Source organism: Polyodon spathula, chromosome 11 (genome assembly GCF_017654505.1).
Source record: "Polyodon spathula isolate WHYD16114869_AA chromosome 11, ASM1765450v1, whole genome shotgun sequence".
Lineage (NCBI taxonomy): Eukaryota > Metazoa > Chordata > Actinopteri > Acipenseriformes > Polyodontidae > Polyodon > Polyodon spathula.
This window is the reverse complement of record NC_054544.1, coordinates 13,508,174-13,515,402: the sequence shown is the minus strand read 5'-3', so window position 1 is coordinate 13,515,402 and position 7,229 is coordinate 13,508,174.

Genomic DNA, 7,229 nt, shown 5'->3' with positions numbered 1-7,229 from the left:
TTAATGCATATGACTGCTGTAGCAAACAAAAAAATAGTAAGGTTTTAAAAAACTCAATATCTGTATGTATTCTTATCAAAGCACAGACTGATGCAGACGTGTGTGTGTGTGTGTGTGTGTGTGTGTGTGTGTGTGTGTGTGTGTGTGTGTGTGTGTGTGTGTGTGTGTGTTTTTACATTAAGTAAACTGCAAAAGAAAAAAATGCATTTAAATTGTTATCTCACAGATCCCACATTTTATTTAATGGGTTTTATATGAAAAAAGAATATTCTGGGAAAAATGAAAATAATGCATTGTATTAGGTTATATATCTTGAGTTAGTTGTTAGAATCATTTGTTGTATTTTTAGCCTCAGAAGAGTAATGGTTTATATTGGTGTTGCACTCACAGTGTTACTGTGATTTAACTATGCAAATCAACATGTTTTTTTTTTTTTTTCTTTAAATATATATTCTTGAAAATGCCTCATTTCAGAGGAAAGATTTTATTGTTTTTGGAAGCAAAAAAATACATTTCACTGTGAACAGTAAACAAAATGCTTGTGCAATTGATATTTTTCAATATCAGTCTGTGTTTATGATTGATTGACAAGTAGTTTAATAATTGTGATAATGCATCAGGGAGTTTTGTGAAATAGGGCTATATTCATAAAACTTGAAAGACTGTTTTAAGAAATGTTTTAGTGAGTGTTTATAAACATTCTTGGGTTCAACAGTGAAAAATGAGAATTATTTTTAACCTTCTCTAGAATGAACTGTAAGCTTGATTTGTTGTAAAAAGAAAAAAAATAGAACAAATGTTGTCCATAGCCATGTGCTTATTGACAGAGATTGGTTTGTAGATTGTAGTTTTTATTGTCCTAAGGATGAAAGGCATAGCAACTTCTGGTTTAGAACTGTTTTAAAGATGAAGTCAGTTAAAATAGAAAGAAGTATATTTTGTGTACAGTACTTAGTACTGAGCATGCATTGCTTTATACCAAAAATAGTTTATAGGGGCAGATCAACAGTTAATACTTCTGCAATTTAGCAGCATTTTTGTCTATACACCTGCAAAGTGTTTTCCAAATTTTAAATAAAAAGGTTTTTTTTTTTATGTATTTTGTAATAAAAATGCACAAAACATTGTTTTTGGAGTAAAAGAAAAGTTGGCGTCAACCTTTTCTTTTCATTTTGGAATAAGCAATTATTTTCACTCCAATTTTAAGTATCCAATTGTTTTTATTTCAACCTGGCTCACCGCTGCCAACCCCGCGCTGACTTGGGAGGGACAAAGAAAGGACAAGCGTATTCCGAAACATGTGCCATCAGCCGTCCGCTTCTTTTCACTCTGCGGGACTGCCATGCAACCACCTCTGAGGTGCAGCGTCGGAGGACCACGCAGCTCCTGGTGGCTTACAGGCAGGCCAGCAGGAACCCAGCCAATCCTGTCTACAGAGGTTGCTGGTGCGCGGTGAGCCGAGGTAAAGCTGGCCGAGCTAGACCCTCCTCACTCGGGCGCCACTCGGCCAATTGTACGCCGCCCCCTTGGGAACTCCCGTCTACGGTCGGCAGTAGAATAGCCAGGACCTGACCCACGATCTCCATGCTATAGCCACGTAGAGTGCCTTTACCGGATGCGCCACTTGGGAGTCCCGGCGTCACCCTTTTCTATTTGTATTTTTTTCGCAGTGTTCTCAATATTTTGAGATTTTCATAGGTCTGTAATTGGAAGGAATTTAAAAGGTTTACATATATAGCAGTGCAACACCTTAAAAAGATGCAAATCTGAGGGTTGCACAATTAGTGACAGAGACCATATTGTCTCTGTCAATACCTACGTATGTTGTGCAATACATATATACACTTTTAAATACATACAAATACAGTAAACACGTGTTTGTGTAAAAGTGTGAGAAACTTAAATAAACTAAGACACTGTAACTACGTCTTCTTATCTGTGACCATGTTGGACTTTTACACAGCATTCCCTTAACAAGGTCGTTTCACTGTATTAATGTGAAGCCTTTCAGAAACAGACAAATATATGAATACAGACTTTGTACAGTGTTTAGTCATGTATTTAATTCTATGAGCCCCTTAGATTAGTATGAACTTTGGCTGAAAAGAATTTCTTCATTGCATGCAATGTAGGCTTTGAAACTGAATAACATCATTGCCCTCCTCATTGTCCTTTTGTAGTAAAAACTGCTTCATACTGTAACTGAATTTACCATTGGCAGAACTAGAAAAAAATGACACTTCTTTGCAGTAGTATGACGTGGTATTGCACTGGGTGTGTAAACTAATTGTTTACTCATCTGTAAAGTTATGCAAAGCCCTTCGGCTGGTTGCATAAAACACTATAAGTATTGAGTTTAAATATTACACAAGGATATATTTTGCCTTAACTAGGGTATTGACTTTATTATGTTACGTTGCTTTCTGCAACACCCTTAAACTCAAGGAACACTTAGGGGGAAAACTATAGGGAAGTTTTATGCAACTAGCAACTGTGTGCGTGTGTGCGTGTGTGCGTGTGTGTGTGTGTGGATGTTGTGAGTGTGGGTACCTTGAGGCCATGGGAGCCCCTGAATGTGGCAATAAAAAAAAAGGTAAATAAAAAAGTAAATCCATCCATTATCTGTAACCGCTTAATCCTATGGGGTCGTGGTGAGCCGGTGAGGACTACAGCCTGGATGGGACGCCAGTCAATCGCAGGGCAACTAAAGGGCAATTCACCTAGCCAGCATGTCTTTGGACTGTGGGAGGAAAACAGAGTACCGGGAGAAAACCCACGCAAACACGAGGTGAATATGCAAACTTCACACAGACCCCTGAGGCTGGAATCGAACCAAGGACCCTGGAGCTGTTGGGCAGCAACGCTAACCAGTGCCGCCTACAAGTAAATTCAAGTTTTTAAAAACTGCAGTCCAGGTAATTATGCTGCAAACTACATTTTAAGATTAAACAAAAATAAAATAAAATAAACACCCTTAGTTTGCACACAGCTGAATTAATTGTTTGATTATGTTAATGTGCTTATCCTCACTGTTAACACTGATTCAATAATAATAATAATAATAATAATAATAATAATAATAATAATAATAATAATAATAATAATAATAATATGTGTGTCTAGAAGATGTCAATTATGCAGGTGTCCAAAAGCCTGCTAAGCTGCTGGTTGTTACACAAACAGGGTATTATGATTAATATAATGTGGAAGCAAATACAGCAGTTCTTATCAGCGCTTCCCAACCTTATACGTCGCAACGATAAAAAATGGGGTTGCAAAGTTGCCTGGCAGGGGGATTGATCATTTCCTCCTATGGTAAGGTAAGCTGTGCTACTAAACCTGAGTGTGTTTTTGAAAGAGCTCTTCTAAGTCGACTGTAGTTTCCTAGCATTCGTCCTGAGGGCTGGCTTTGCCGCTTTCATGAAATATATATAAAATCATGTATGTTTTCCTGTGAAAAACATCTGCTTCGAGCCCTAGTGGTGAAGTCACTGAATGAGAAATGAATGGAGCGCAAGACATGAAAACGGAAATTTGAATTTGGATTTACTAGTTTGAAGTGAATAATGAAGAAAGGCCACGATGTGTTTTGTGTCGGCACTGTTGTCTGCTGAGAGCATGAAGACAAATAAACTTAAGCGGCACATCAGTTTACAACACAAGGACCATGAGGGGAAGCCAAAGTCATTCTTTGAACGTCGTAAAGGTGAATTGTCGTGCCAGAATTTAAAATTCAAGAACACTATGTCCATGTCTGACCAGGCACAGAGGGCCTCATTCGAGGCGAGCTATCATATTGCTCAGTGCAATAAACCTCACACTATTGGCGAAACTTTGGTCTTGCCCGCTGCAATTGACACAGTCAGAATTATGCTTGGGGAAAATGAAGCAAAGAAACTGAAAGCTATACCACTTTCAAACAACACGGTCAAGCATAAGGTTGCGGTGATTGCTGCAGATCAAGGAGAAATGCTGAACAAGTGCCTACAACAAACTGAGGCATTTGCTCTTCAAGTCGATGTCAGCACTGGGGGCCTGATGTGCATTTCTTGGCCTGTGTGCGCTACATCTGGGAAGGAGACATTTTTGAGGATATACACTTTTGTCCCAAAAACGAGATGGCATGGCTACATGCAGAAAAAAAAAAAATCCTGTGGGATAACTTGATGGGATTCTGTACTGATGGAGCACCTTGTGTGGATGGGTATAGAGGAGGTGGCTAGGTAAAGAGGAGGTTTGTGTAGCTGGGTATAGAGGAGGTTTGTGTGGCTGGATATAGAGGGGGTTTGTGTGGCTGGGTATAGAGAAGGTTTGTATGGCTGGATATAGAGGGGGGTTGTGTGGCTGGGTATAGAGGAGGTATGTGTGGCTGGGTATAGAGGAGGGTTGTGTGGCTGGGTATAGAGGAGGTTTGTGTGGCTGGGTATAGAGGGGGTTTGTGTGGCTGGGTATAGAGGAGGTTTGTGTGGCTGGGTATAGAGGGGGTTTGTGTGGCTGGGTATATATAGAGGGGGGCTGGGTTGTGTGGCTGGGTATAGAGAAGGTTTGTGTGGCTGGGTATAGAGGAGGTTTGTGTGGCTGGGTATAGAGGAGGTTTGTGTGGCTGGGTATAGAGGAGGTTTGTGTGGCTGGGTATAGAGGAGGTTTGTGTGGCTGGGTATAGAGGGGGGTTGTGTGGCTGGGTATAGAGGAGGTTTGTGTGGCTGGGTATAGAGGAGGTTTGTGTGGCTGGGTATAGAGGAGGTTTGTGTGGCTGGGTATAGAGGTGTGGCTTTGTGTGGCTGGGTATAGAGGGTGTGGCTGGTTTGTGTGGCTGGGTATAGAGGGAGGTTTGTGTGGCTGGGTATAGAGGAGGTTTGTGTGGCTGGGTATAGAGGGGGCTTGTGTGGCTGGGTATAGAGGAGGTTTGTGTGGCTGGGTATAGAGGAGGTTTGTGTGGCTGGGTATAGAGGGGGTTTGTGTGGCTGGGTATAGAGGGGGTTTGTGTGGCTGGGTATAGAGGGGGTTTGTGTGGCTGGGTATAGAGGAGGTTTGTGTGGCTGGGTATAGAGGAGGTTTGTGTGGCTGGGTATAGAGGGGGGTTGTGTGGCTGGGTATAGAGAAGGTTTGTGTGGCTGGGTATAGGAGGTTTGTGGCTGGGTTGTGTGGCTGGGTATAGAGGGGGTTTGTGTGGCTGGGTATAGAGATGTGGTTTGTGTGGCTGGGTATAGAGGTTTATGGGGGATATAGAGGGGGGTTGTGTGGCTGGGTATAGAGGAGGTTTGTGTGGCTGGGTATAGAGGAGGTTTGTGTGGCTGGGTATAGAGGAGGTTTGTGTGGCTGGGTATAGAGGGGGTTTGTGTGGCTGGGTATAGAGGAGGTTTGTGTGGCTGGGTATAGAGGAGGTTTGTGTGGCTGGGTATAGAGGGGGGTTGTGTGGCTGGGTATAGAGGAGGTGTGGCTGGGGGGGGATATTTGTGTGGCTGGGTATAGAGGAGGTTTGTGTGGCTGGTATAGAGGGGGTTTGTGTGGCTGGGTATAGAGGAGGCTTGTGTGGCTGGGTATAGAGGAGGCTTGTGTGGCTGGGTATAGAGGAGGTTTGTGTGGCTGGATATAGAGGGGGTTTGTGTGGCTGGGTATAGAGAAGGTTTATGTGGCTGGGTATAGAGGAGGCTTGTGTGGCTGGGTATAGAGGAGGTTTATGTGGCTGGATATAGAGGGGGGTTGTGTGGCTGGGTATAGAGGAGGTTTGTGTGGCTGGGTATAGAGGAGGCTTGTGTGGCTGGGTATAGAGGAGGTTTGTGTGGCTGGGTATAGAGGAGGTTTGTGTGGCTGGGTATAGAGGGGGGTTGTGTGGCTGGGTATAGAGGAGGTTTGTGTGGCTGGGTATAGAGGAGGTTTGTGTGGCTGGGTATAGAGGAGGTTTGTGTGGCTGGGTATAGAGGGGGGTTGTGTGGCTGGGTATAGAGGGGGGTTGTGTGGCTGGGTATAGAGGAGGTTTGTGTGGCTGGGTATAGAGGGGGGTTGTGTGGCTGGGTATAGAGGTTTGTGGTTTGTGTGGCTGGGTATAGAGGGTTTGTGTGGCTGGGTATAGAGGGGGTTTATGTGGCTGGGTATAGAGGAGGTTTGTGTGGCTGGGTATAGAGGGGGGTTGTGTGGCTGGGTATAGAGGGGGGTTGTGTGGCTGGGTATAGAGGGGGTTTATGTGGCTGGGTATAGAGGAGGCTTGTGTGGCTGGGTATAGAGGAGGTTTGTGTGACATCGTCAAGAAAGTTGCTCCATCTGCCATGTGGACACACTGCCTAATTCATAGAGAACAGCTGGCATCAAAGGAGCCGATTAAGGAATTAACCAATGTGCTGCAGACAGTCACTTCAGTTGTGAACTTCATCAGTTCAGCCACTTCGTGCTCATCTTTTGCAGTTTTTCTGTGGATTTCGAGAGGAAAAGTCCTTGAACGACTCTTTGAACCCAGAGACAAGATGCGTCCATATAGAATGGACTGCAACAAACAAGAATGTGTGGACTTCCTGTGCGATAAAGACCAGATGTGTCTTCTGGTATACCTCAGCGACATTTTAAGCTAAATGAGCTGAATGTCAGTCTGCAGGGCAAAAATACACACATATTCATGCTCAGCAATGGATTCATGAAGAAACTCACTTTCTGAGGACAAAACTTCATGAAGGAGAATGATGAATCATTCTGGGACAATGCTGGTGTCGCAGTTCAGTCCAAGAAAGTGACGTATATGTTATTCTGCGCCAAACATTACCTTAGAATATCAGCTTGATTTCTGTAAAAAATATATCCTACTCGGTTATTTTTTTTTTGACTGTAACTTGCTTGTTTGTAATTACGCTGTACGTAGTTTATATTGGATTTTCTTTCAGAACTGTACCATAAAATTAAATGTGCTTACTATGTGTGTGTGCATTAGTTTGTAATTTACGTGCTAGATTGGAGCTCCAGTCTCTTCGGGGGCGTTACATGTGCAGTCAGTGTTGCGCGTCAATTTTTTACTGTGTGTGTGTGTTTTTAGTAGGGTGGAGAAAAAAAAAAATCTTACTGTTTCTTTATTAATAGCGACGTTTATTCGAGTGCGGCGCCAAATTGAAGTAATACGCTATTTCTTTTTTAGCAGGCCCTTATCTAGGCGACTTAAAGTTGTTACAGAATATCACAATACTATCACTACAAAATATCACATTACAGATAAGAGCAGTTATAAAGTACAGTAAAAAATCAGT